The 12656-nt window shown below is 42.5% G+C and overlaps 1 long non-coding RNA gene across 7 annotated transcripts in view; it reads right to left on the minus strand.

The window, feature by feature from the left end:
• LOC127054429 (uncharacterized) overlaps window positions 1-12656 on the minus strand; it is a 68304-nt gene that overhangs the window by 13598 nt on the left and 42050 nt on the right. For all 7 annotated transcript variants that reach the window (XR_007775253.1, XR_007775251.1, XR_007775250.1 and 4 more), the window contains 2 exons: window positions 5869-5942; window positions 1471-1524 (listed from right to left, as the gene is read on the minus strand). This is a non-coding gene — a long non-coding RNA (uncharacterized LOC127054429). The remainder of the gene's footprint in view (window positions 1-1470; window positions 1525-5868; window positions 5943-12656) is intronic.

Raw genomic sequence — 12656 nt, forward strand, 5'->3', positions numbered from 1 at the left:
CCCCAAACTGTGCCCATGGCTGTAGCTTGGGGATCCAGTTTCAAGTGGGGTGAACCACAGAGTTCCGTTCGGGAAAGCCTGCAGGTAGGACCAGCCTGTATCTTGGAAGGAGCGTCCGTGGGACACAGTGGGGAAGAGATCACAGGAGCAGCCTGACGGATCTCAAAACTAGCCATCAGTGCGGCATCATCACTGAATGAGGAGCTTTCTAGTAGGATTCCACGGGGACTGGTGGGGGCCTGATGCGATTCAGTATTTTTATCCATGAAGTAAGTGCAAAATCACCACTGATAAAATTTGTGGATGACATAAAGATTGGTGAAGTGATGAGGACAGGGCCATCATACAGAGTGATCTGGATTGCTTGGTAAGCTGGGCCCATTCAAATGAAATTTTAATACAAACAAAAGAGCATACCTCTAAAAAAAATAAAAACAACGCAACAAGAAGAAGCCCATAGCTACAGAATGAGGGAACTGTATCCTGAAAATCCGTGATTATGAAAAGGATTTAGGGGTCATAGTGGACAATTAACATGGTCTCCCAATGTGATGCTGTGGCTAAAAAGGTCAATGCACTCCTTGGCTGTATCAACAAAAAAGTAGTGCGTAGAAGTGGGGAGGTGATTTTACTTCTGTATATGGCATTGTGTGACACTGATACTAAAATACTGTGTACAATTCCACAGGTGGAGGAACAGCTGGTACATCTGCACAGGGGTACACACAATTTAGAGGGCAAGAAAGTACTGTTGCCAGAATAGTACATAACATCCCTCCAGCACCTGAAATCCAGGCCAGAGTGGTGTTCAGGCATTTGATGCCTAGGGTTGCAACACCACTGACATTTGACCCAGCTTCTACCTCTGTAGAGCCAGATGGAAGGGCAGCTGGGCCAAATTTCAGTGGTATTGCGATCTGTGCACTCCAGGCTACAGTGGCAACTCCTTCCCAGGGACACTGAGGGGGAGCAGGGCTGAATGTGGGATTCAGAGAAGGGGCTAGATTTTGGAGTTTCTATCCTGTGTGTGACAGAACAGTTGAATGGGCATGTTTGATGTGTATAAATAAGTGTTACACACATTTAAATTTGAGGGAGGGGGCCCACAATAAAAACCTGCACTGGGGCCCTTCCTTCTGTGCCTCCACCACTGGAGGCACAGAAGTTCTTCTGTCCACATTTTTTAAAAGAACATTGAAAAATTGGAGAGGGTGCAGAAAAGAGCCATAAAAATTAGTTGAGGGCTGGAGAAAAATGCCTTATAGTAAGAGACTTAGCAAAAACAGTAATTGATGACAGTGCACAATTATCCTTGTGGGGAGAAAATACCAGGTATTAAAAGGCTCTTTAACTTAGCAGAGAAAGGCATCACCAGAAGTAATGGCTGGAAGTTAAAGCCAGACAAATTCAAAGTAGAAATAAGGCACACATTTTTAGCAGCAAGGGTGATTAACCATTAGAACAAATTACCAAGTGGAGGATTCACCATCTCTGGATGTCATCAGATCAAGGCTGGCTGCCTTTCTAGAAGATAAACAGACACAAGTTATTGGACTCAGTATATGGGTAACTGGGTAGAGTTCTATGACCTATGTGTTATACAGGATAGACTAGATGAACTAATGGTCACTTCTGGCCTTAAAAATCTATGCATTTTTCATTGCATCTCACAGCCTATTGCACAACTTGGCTGCATTAAGGTGTTTGTGACTTTTTTAGTTCCCAAAAACTCAAAACAAAACTCATCCTATAGTGGTCATCTTTTGCCTGGCTCAGAACAATGTCATTGATTGTCATTGATTCTACCTGAACTCCAAACATTTCCAGAACCATTGCAAGCCTTAGTGTACCAGGAGTGAAACTCTGGGCCGAGTGAAGTCAATGGCAAAACTCCCACTGATTTCAATAGGGCCAGAATTTCATCACAGATTTGCAACAAACAACAACAACAACAAACAAAAGAAAACCAGACAAATTTTGAAGTTTGCCTTCAAGGGGAAAGACTGTGTATTACTAGATACAGGCTTAAGCTGCAATGTTTTGATGCAGCTCAGGTTTTCCTTAGAATCAGAGGGTGTTCAGTCTGGTGTTTATGACAGGCTCAGCTCTATTACAAATATAATATTTTTTGGGATTTGATGCAAAATATTTAGATTGCTTCCTTAAAATTTTTACAAAATAAAGTCTGAATCATACTGCATTGTACCTCATACTGCACAACTCATTCCCACAGCCCAACGGATTTTGTGTACATGGATCACAGCACAGATGCTCTCATCTCTTTACTTGTTTAGGATCGTTTGATGTTTGCCAGTTCTGTTGCTTTGATAATGGTTTGCGAACTTTTAGATCTCGTCTTTGTTACTCCTTTGTTTGTGGATTCAAGGAGAGGCAAGGCTCTATAAACCTTTGATCAGCATGCTGCTACTTTACCAGAAAAAATAAATCATGCTGTCAACAGGAAGATATGAAAAGGGGGGGTTGTAAGGAAGAGGATAACTGGTTGGTTACAAGAAACAAGATAGGGGAATCTCTTTTCCTCAGAAAATAAATGTGTTGGTAAGAATGATTGTGTTTCATATAATATACTGTGGGTAAAACTTTGTATCAAGCTAAATCACACCAGTACATTTTGCTGGTCTCACAACAGATCAGAAGCAAGCATGAAGGATGTTAAGTTATATGACTAGCAATTTACATAGTAATAAAAAAATGATATGACTACTGCTATTGTAAACGTGAGAGGTACTGCTAGTAGAAATCCTAAATCTTTGAATATCCATTTCAATACATATCATCTGTTTTTTTATATGTCTAATTAGGTGCATTGAATTATCCTGGATGTTAAGGGTGAGGGTCCACTAAGAGAAACAGAGCTGTTTTGTACTTGTGAGCTTCTCTATTACAATGGAGCAGGATTTTACACATAATTATGAACCTCTGTGTGGTACATACTTAGGAATATGGAAGTTATGTACTTCACTGTTCTAACTGAGGGGCAACAGACCACCTGACCTTGATTCGCTTCCTTCACTCGGTCTGCTAGCTACAGACTCCCTGGTACAAATATTAGAAATACATATAGCCAAATTAGTGCAGTGCTATACAGGGACATACAGTCATGCAAATTATAGATTATTTATCTAGCTATAGAATTTAGATGGCAGTGAATGTGCCATTATTATTATAGGGCTTGATCCAAACTTGCCTGTGTGATATAAATTAAGGTGTAAGGCCCTTCTGCACGTACAATAGTTAAGTCTTGTGAAAATGACCCTGTCCTGTTTCTGTAAGTACTTTATATTCTTAAACTCAGAGGACCTTTCCACAAACTCATGAGAGGGGCAGTAAAAGGCCCAGAGTTTGGATGCTGTGCATGCAGATATCAGAGAAAGTTGAAGAATGATTGTTCTCGGTTGTTCAGCTGTGGTGTAGGGCCTGTGCAAACTATAATTTGAAAATAATTGGGGTAATTGCCATAACTACAAAAATTAAAAAGCACAGGCTTCATTTTTCTTTCATAAAGCTGTACCAGTAATGGCACCATCCATCATTTTTCTGTGAAAACAGTAACAAGTGCTAATGGAAATTCAGCACTGTGTGCACTGTCAAATCTTATTGTTACAGAAAAACAACTTCTGGTATTACCTGAATAATAATAAGAAACTAAAGAGTAGGCTAACTCATTTGCCTCTTTTCAGTGAGGGTTGCTGTAATTAACATAGTTTCTCTCTCTCTCACACACACCCTTTTTGTATCAGGCCCCTCTGGCTATATCTACACTATGAGCTACTGGTACGATTCCCCTGCTCCTGTACACCTACTCACACTAGCTCTCATCAAATTTGTGTAAGTCTAAATAGCAGGGTGATGTTAAGGGTTCCCAGTGCAGAGCCTAAAGTGGTTCACAAGCCCCTCAACCCCATTGGGCTCATTGTCCAACAGGATGCCAATGAGGGCCAGGGTGCTATGGCAACAGGGACAGCATGAGATGCTTTGGCATTACCGGAGGACAAAAAGTATGTGATTCTGCACTCCTCCCCAGCGGAGCCTCCCTGCCAAACCCAGGGAGGACTGAGAGTTGTGTCAGGAACCAAAATCCAAGGCTGGTAAGTTACAATGGACCCCCACCCTCCCTGCCAATGTCCTCTCTTGCTCAGATGCTACATTCCTGATTTTAAGCCCAGCTCCCGCTCAACTTCAATCCTTTAAATGGTCCCCAAGCAAGATATGGCTATAAATCAACAATTTTATTGATTTCTGATGAACTACTATGATGCATTTGGCAGAAGCTATAAAACATTATTAAGGAACAATCACTGTGCTCCAGTGTCTGTGCATTTCTCAATCAGCATGAAGGCTGTGATGGTGCCAGGGCTGCATGGACCAGAGGACGGGAGGGTGCAGGTTTAGAAAGGTCCCAGTTTGGGATGGGACAGTTGTGGAAAATTTATAGCTAACTTCAGCTGTCTTTTGTCCCTTGTTTCAGTGCTTCACGCCGCCCCCAATCTTACCATCCCCTTACAAATAGATTACATAGCTTCCATCTCCCTTTGCACACTCCATATGCTAGCTGAGAATACAGTCAATTTCCAGTCGAATTGCCTCCCATGCCTGTTATCATAACCTAGTCCCAGATTTGGACCTTAGCGTCCAAAATATGGGGGTTAGCATGAAAACCTCCAAGCTTAGTTACCAGCTTGGACCTGGTAAAGCTGCCACCACCCAAAAAATTAGAGTGTTTTGGGGCACTCTGGTCCCCCCAAACCTTCCCTGGGGACCCCAAGACCCAAATCCCTTGAGTCTCACAACAAAGGGAAATAAACCTTTTCCCTTCCCCCCTCCAGGTGTTCCTGGAGAGATGCACAGAAGCAAGCTCCGTGAATCTAAACAGAGGGATTCCACCCTCCCCGTTTCCAGCCTTGGAAAACAGAAGTACCGAGAGCTAATCTTTCTTCCCCCCTCACCCAGAGGGAATGCAAAGTCAGGCTAGTAAATCTAACACACACAGATTTCCCCCTGACTTCTTCCTCCCACCAATTCCCTGGTGAGCACAGACTCAATTCCCTGGAGTTCCCCACTAAAGAAAAACTCCAACAGGTCTTAAAAAGAAAGCTTTATATAAAAAGAAAGAAAAATACATAAAAATGGTCTCTCTGTATTAAGGTGACAAATACAGGGTCAATTGCTTAAAAGAAATATGAATAAACAGCCTTATTCAAAAAGAATACAATTCAAAACACTCCAGCAACTATACCCATGTAAATACAAAAGAAAAACAATAGAAACCTTACTGCCTTACTATATTTGTACTTACAACTTGGAAACAGAAGATTAGAAAGCAGGAAATAGAGAAATCCTTCCCATAGCCGAGAGGGAGATAGGCACAAGACAAAGAACTCAGACACAAACTTCCCTCCACCCAGACCTCAAAAAGTCTGGTTTCCTGATTGGTCCTCTGGTCAGGTGTTTCAGGTTACTTTTTTTTCAGGTGAAAGACATTAACCCTTAGCTATCTGTTTATGACACCTGTAAGCACATTTCAATACATTTCTGGTGTAGCAGAAACTCCAGCTTGGTCCACCTTCATAGCTGACCAAACCCCAACATTCAACAATATGTACAGGGGTAACCATTAGCAGAAACCTGTCTCTGGCATAGATTCCTGGATCTCCTCCACATGACTGGAAAGTCACTTCTTTCCATTCTGCTTTTTTGAAAACTGCTATGTTCTCCAAAAGTTGACAAGGCTTTAAAGAAGACATTGCAATATGGTAACATAGCTGCTGGAGGAAACTGCCACTGCATCCTAGTCCTAGACGCGATGAACATTTTATATTTATTAAAACATCAGTACATTTTTCTTACCATTATTAGCTTCTGCTCCTTCCTCATGGGCCACAACAGTTGTCTGAACCAAGGATAGTCTAGCAGTTGCATTCCTGGAATGATGAAAAGTATCAAAATTGTGGCCTTCTACGGCAAAGTCATGTTATGTGGGGGGATTTATCAGCTTCTTCAACAGGGAAAAATTAATGCTACCCTTCTCTTTCAGTGGGCTGGACCTTTGACTCTTGAGATGGCAACTATTCACCAGGAGAAATACCCCAGAGACAGCAGACAGAGGAGGGCTGTGGAGAAGCTGCTCATTGGCATGGACAGGAGAAACCAGGAACAGTTTTAATTCCTAAGGGCATGGGAGCATATGACTCTTCAGCAGAAAGAGACACTGCTGAAGTGGTTCATGAAGCAGGGGGCAGACCATTGGGAACAGAAGCATTCCCGAATGGAGAGGCTGATAGAACTGGTAGCTGAACAATTCTGGGGTCTGCCTGCCTCTGTGGCCGCTGCACCTCTCCATGAACTGCCACCTCTCCCTCCAGCTGCTGTCCAGGGTGCTGCTAAGGTGGAGAAACCAACCACCCCAAGTGACCTGGAGGAGCCTGCAGGACCATACCCTACAGCAGCATCTGAAACCCCTTGCAGGGAGACTCCCCTGAGCATCCAGGAGGGGAATGATGAGTCTGCAGAAGTACCTAAAGCCTACCAAGTGCCTGCTCCCCAAACCCCCATACAAGACTCTCCCATTTGTCCCTATGAACAATTTCCCCCCATCATTTGCCCTTTGTCAGGGGAGGACAAGGCGATGGGAGCAGAGACATTTACATTGGGCTGTTGTTCACAGATTCAGTCTCATGCATTCTGGTTCTACATTTGTTTTTAAACATATTTAAATTGCATGTTCCATATAATACTGCTAATAAATACTAGATTTCCTTTGACTTATGTGTGGACCCTCCTTTCTACATATGACAAATATAAGGTGTTTTCAGATTCAGGATTCACAGCACCAGAATCGGTATGGTGTAACTATCTGGCGCCATCATAATGCTACTACTTTTCTGTCTGTCCCACAGCCACAAGCCCTGCCCTCCCAGGTTAAAAAAACTGCAGTCCCAAGGACACACTGGTGGGATGCGTAAAGTGCAGTTAGTGACACGTGCTTACAGAAATCACTGCTGTTCTAAATGCAGCAGAACCCACAACATAGAAAATGGCTAGAGAAATGTCTTTATGGTTTGGTTGACATGCAGAAATACGACACACATTTCAAGTAACAGTACAGGCAAAGACAGCATCTGCCACTGCCTAATGATTAAACAGCCTGTCCTTCCCCTTCCCAAACCTTCACCAGTTCCAACTACATTATAGCTCGGCCGCACCCCCCAAAGCACAGAGCCAACCCAGAGGTATTAAACCAGTAGAAGTGCCATATTATAATTGTCTGTTTTGTCTACATTGTCACAGGAACAAACATCTAATGACCTTTGGCTGGGGGGGGGAAGGGAGGGAGGGAATCTTCACAAAGCTCCATAGCCCCACAAGTATGTGTCAATGTTCCCTCATTTGCATTTCTAGCAGCTGCATAGGGTTTGAAGGTGTCCCTCAGCAGAAGCAGATGTCATCCTCTGCCTCCCTGTTGTGCCAAGATGTGTGCACATATGGCATCCTTCAGTCTCCTTGCCTGCTGGGCTGGGACAGTGTACATGTGATCTGGCTGCCTCTATAGAGTTTGCAGACTTGTCCTGTTCCCACTCAGGACAGAAGGACTCCCCTCCTTTACTCTCACAAACGTTTTGAAATGTGCAGCAAATGATGATTATATGAATAGTGTTGGTCTCACTGGCATCCAACAAGATTTCAGCCTACCAAGTTTGCATTCCACAACCATCATGCAGCTGCTGAGTTTGTAACTGAACTCCCTTTTCCCAAGGTCATTAATGTTCGGGTATGTTTTCATGGACCAAGTTAGGAAAAGGTATGAAGTATCCCCCAAAATAACAGTTGGCACAGACACACCATCCAGAACCATATAGTTTCTGGGGAATAAAGTCCCTTTTTGCCCTTCATGTACAATCTCGATCTCCTAAGCACCCTGTCATCATGAACCTTTCCAGTGTTTCCAACATTTAAATCTGCCTCTGTGGCCCACTAAGCATTGCAGAACAAGTGAAAAGTGACCTTTTCATTCGCATACTCGCTCTTTTTAGTGAGCAAAGTACTGGGAGATGGGTGCCATCAGTGGCTTCTGCACACTTTGGAAACCCCATCCTCTGAAATCCAGCTATTATTTCTGGAACTTTTCTTATGTCAACAACCCATGGGTAAATCAGAATGTTAATTGCCTCACAAACCTGCACAATTCCAATGGTGGACTTTCCAACCATGAAGAGGTTTGCAATGGACCTACAGCTTTCTGGGGTTGCCAGCTGCCACCAAGCAGTAACCACATGCTTCTGCACCAGTATGGGTTCCCCGAATTAAGTTCAGGTGCTGAGATTTGGTGCAAATTCCACTCACAGCTCCATTAAGGTTTGTTTCCACATTCCAATGTTCTGAAGCCACTGCTGGTCATTCAGGTTTCCAAAATGATGTGATCCCACCAAACTGTGCTGGTTCTCCTGCACCAGAAGCAATGGTCCACCCACAGGCATACCATGGCAATACCAGCATTCACTCTATCTGTGCCATGGGAACTGAATGAACTGTCATTCAGCCATCTTTGATGTGTCAGAAGATTCTGCCCAAATTCTGCTAGCATCTCACAAATCACCTGCTCCACTGTCCCCCAATAAGCAACCGCAGCAGAACCACATCATCATCCCATTGCTCCATGTCAGCCATCCAGTTTGGTGGGAGGGACATGAGAAGGAACTGCCATCGGAAAATGTGTGAAGGCGGGGAGAGTGCCAATGACATACAGTAAAGCTGTTCCTAGAGCATCTCCCTGTGATGCACAGAACCCTGGGATACCCCCACCAAAATGGTAGTGCTAATGTCACATAACTGTGGCAGTGTATATATGGGTATCATGTGTACACAGTGTTATGCTCAGCACAGCATACGTGGACCCTCGGTGCAGGCATAGGGAATGTATGTGAGCATATGTGCAACAGTGTAGCCTGGGAGAAACCCCATGTGGGGACACTGCACATCACAGGCGTTATTAGTTAGCCTAAGATCTAAAGAGCCATGGAGAACTGCAGGGACTCTCTCTTCCCAGAAGGCTGAATAAAGAATGGAACTACACAGTGGCCTGCCTTGTCTCTAACATGTGAGCAAAGCTATAGTGTCCACATTATTCAGGGTCACCTTTTGACCCTTTTCTATCAACAACCACACCATGAACGGAAAGAACAGAAACCTGACAGGGCACAACGTTAGGGTGTAATTCTGCCTTCCTTTCTCACATGAATGCAGATATTGCAGGATTAATCCTTTTATGACTACCCACAATGCAATTTTCAACATCTCAGTAAAAGCCACCTTGCCCACTAATTCATAGACAGAATTATTTATTTGACCAGTGAGTAAAATTTCATTAGCTTTTCCATCATCCAGGTAAACAGTGTGTGAGTAGAATTTGAACAGGAGCTTATCAATTTTCATGGCAATTTTGCCAGACCACTCTACCTCCCACCCACTGTGCTCAGAGGCAACGTGTTTCTTTCAGGGCTGTACACTACAATGAGAAGATTCATCTGGAGGTTCCCAAACCCTTTCCTCTTGCACGATTATGAGCAGCACTTTCAGCTGGGACAACACACTCTCCAATATCTCCACAATCTCCAGTATTTTCTAAGCATGTCATTTAGATCATTCAATAATCTTCAGATTCTCATATTGTATAAGAAGGTCTTATCCAATGAAGTGGGTATTCACCCACAAAAGCTCATGCTCCAATACGTCTGTTAGTCTATAAGGTGCCACAGGACGCTCTGCTGCTTTTACAGATCCAGACTAACATGGCTACCCCTCTGATACTTGTGCATTTTGGAGCATTCAAAAGTGTAACATATGTAAGGGAGAGAATCATAAGGATATGCTTATGACAACTAGTGTCTTTGTGCTTCAAGATCCATGTGCTTTTATCATCAAAGGCACCTCTCTAATTGTGGAGATTGAAGAGTTGTTTTGATTCAAATCCTTGACCACGATCCTGATCTTACTTACTACGCTCTACACCCTGGGATATTATCTGGGGAGAACATCTGGACTGGGCATAGGATGCAAACTCAGCCATATAGACTGCCCACTGACTGAGCAGAGTGTGGCTATACCTGTTGGAGGTGCTGAGTCATGTGAACACAAATATAATATGTGCTTAGTTTCAAATCTGAAAATGTGAAGGCACATTTCATTCACCTAACTAAAGACGATAGTATGAAGACTTCACTTTGCAGAATATAACAAAAATACAGTATTTGCTGCGAGAACCCAGGATAGGATAATATATATAAATGACAAATGTTCAGCAAAACCAGGCTCATTCAATGTAGTATCTGCCAGTGCATTCCATTGGTCTAACTGGATATTAGTAATTCATATGCATATCAGAAGGCAGTCGCTCCACTGGATTAGCACAGTATCATATTAGCTTAATTGAGTATTAAATTAATTTAATACAGAAGGATTAGTGTATGTCATGTAGTCTATACAGTGTATTATTCCTATATCAATTTAGCATTTTATAAGCCTGAACAATATTCTGCCTGGGATGAATTTTCCATGTTAGCGTAACAGTCCACTTGTCCAATACAGAGCAGTGCCAAGGTTGATATGGAGCTATTATTGATATTTGCAGCCTGTTAGCTGCAAAGGGACCAAGTCAGGGTAGCAGACCCATTGTACAAGGTGCCACCCAGACACATAGGGAGACATGGCTTACAATCCCCAAAGAGCTTACAATCTGTTATGAAACACGATCTAACAAACATTATAAGGGATGACAAGGGCAGTGAAGAACAGTTCATATGGTTACATAACTTAAGCCCCCTTCATGTAAAGAAAATCACATGGACAGGCCCTTATACTCATACAACACTCCATCAACTTCTACTACTACTTAGTTCTTCTATATAGACTTGATACTGCATCAGTGAAGTCAAAGGGAGTTTTGCCATAGACTTCAGTGGAAGCAAAGATCAGAGACTAAAAACTAAATGAGGGCCCAGACCTTGAGGTATGGCCAAGTTCAGAGAGGCAGTGCAAAATTGCCTTCTGCGCCCCACCCATGTCTCCTGGCACTGCTCCTCTAAACTATGCTAGCTGCCAGCAGCAACCAAAGGCTGTTCCTGCAGCTTTTTAGGGATTTCTTGACAAAGCCCCTTTTCCTGAGCTCAGTAACTGTGCTAGGGCGTGTATGGAACAAGTGGTATAGGAGCCACTTTGATGGCTCTATACCATCTAAAATTTCCCTAGGCAAGGAGAATCCGCAAGTAGCCAGCTAAGCCAGCTCAAAGGCAACTTTTTGCTACTGGCACAGTTCAGCTGAGGAGCTGGTCATAGATGTTTGTTTGTGCATAGTTTGTCAGTAGGTCTCAAAGCACTTTCAAAGGAGGTCAGTGTCCTTACTCCCCATTTTACAGGTGGGGAAACTGAGGCACAGAGTGGTGAAATGTGCATTTCCTTATTCAATCCTTCAATTTAAATATTTCCTCTTTAAATATAGTACCTCAAAATCAATATTTAATAGGAGTCAAAATGAAGTGATTCAAAATGATAAACTGAGAATGAAATATTTTTACCTTATCAAAATGATTATTTTAAAATTTCCCATTAAAAGTTTGAATTGAAATCACATTTCCACCAAACGTTTAGATTTCCACCAAGCTGTCTTTTTTCGACTTCTAACTGGTGCTCATATTGTCTTTTTAATACTGCCTTGATTATTTTTGGTGTGATTTAGTTGTATGGGCCCAGGCCAGTGCCTAATGAAGTCAACAGAAAGGATTCCAATTAACTTCAGTAGTTAGTGGATCAGTCCCAGTGTGTGATGGGTTCAGGTTTCTGTGGGAGGGCTGTGGGGAAGAAAGGGAGCATTCTATAGCATTGCTGACATCAGGTGAAAGAGATGTATGTGTTTTTAATTGTTTAACATAAGTGCAACCTGGGAAAGGTATATTATGTAAATTAGATACTAAGATATATGATAATACATGTACATATTCATATTCACTAATTACATATAGAATTCTATATTCATAGATACAAATGGAATCCAGTAGCACAAATGTATTGGCAATTTTTTTCGGTCCTCGTGCATGAACTCCTCAGCCAACTATAACTCTTCAAGGAATGAATTTAGGTTTCCTAAGTGAGAAGCAGAAGACAGATATACAGAGGCGCTAACTGTAGTTGTAGCAACACAAACTGAAGCAACAGATTCACCTTCAGCAATTACAGCCTGTACACTGTCCAAAGTGGAAACTATTAGCTGTTGTATGGCAGCTAGCTCTTTACTTCTTTGACTTACCTGAGAATGTGATGAAATGGCAGATTATGCAGCATCTAATGAATGCGAACTTTCCAGGTGCTGAATAAGACCAAGAATACATGGCTACAAATAGGATTCCCCATCCACAGATGATTTAGGCATATGCAGTATCTGTGCATGTAACTTACATTTTCCTCATTTCCAAAATGCAGGCTGCAATTGCATTCAGCTGCCTTGGTAAAATAGGAGGAAAATGTGTGGCCTTTCTGATTCCTAGGTAGCAATTCCAATATATTAATTTTTGTGAGACAAGTCAGGTAAGAAGTATGTGTGTAAACGGATTTGATAGTATGATATTCACACCCACGCCCACATATCA

The sequence above is a fragment of the Gopherus flavomarginatus genome, chromosome 6, assembly GCF_025201925.1.
Source record: "Gopherus flavomarginatus isolate rGopFla2 chromosome 6, rGopFla2.mat.asm, whole genome shotgun sequence".
NCBI classification, from domain to species: Eukaryota; Metazoa; Chordata; order Testudines; family Testudinidae; genus Gopherus; species Gopherus flavomarginatus.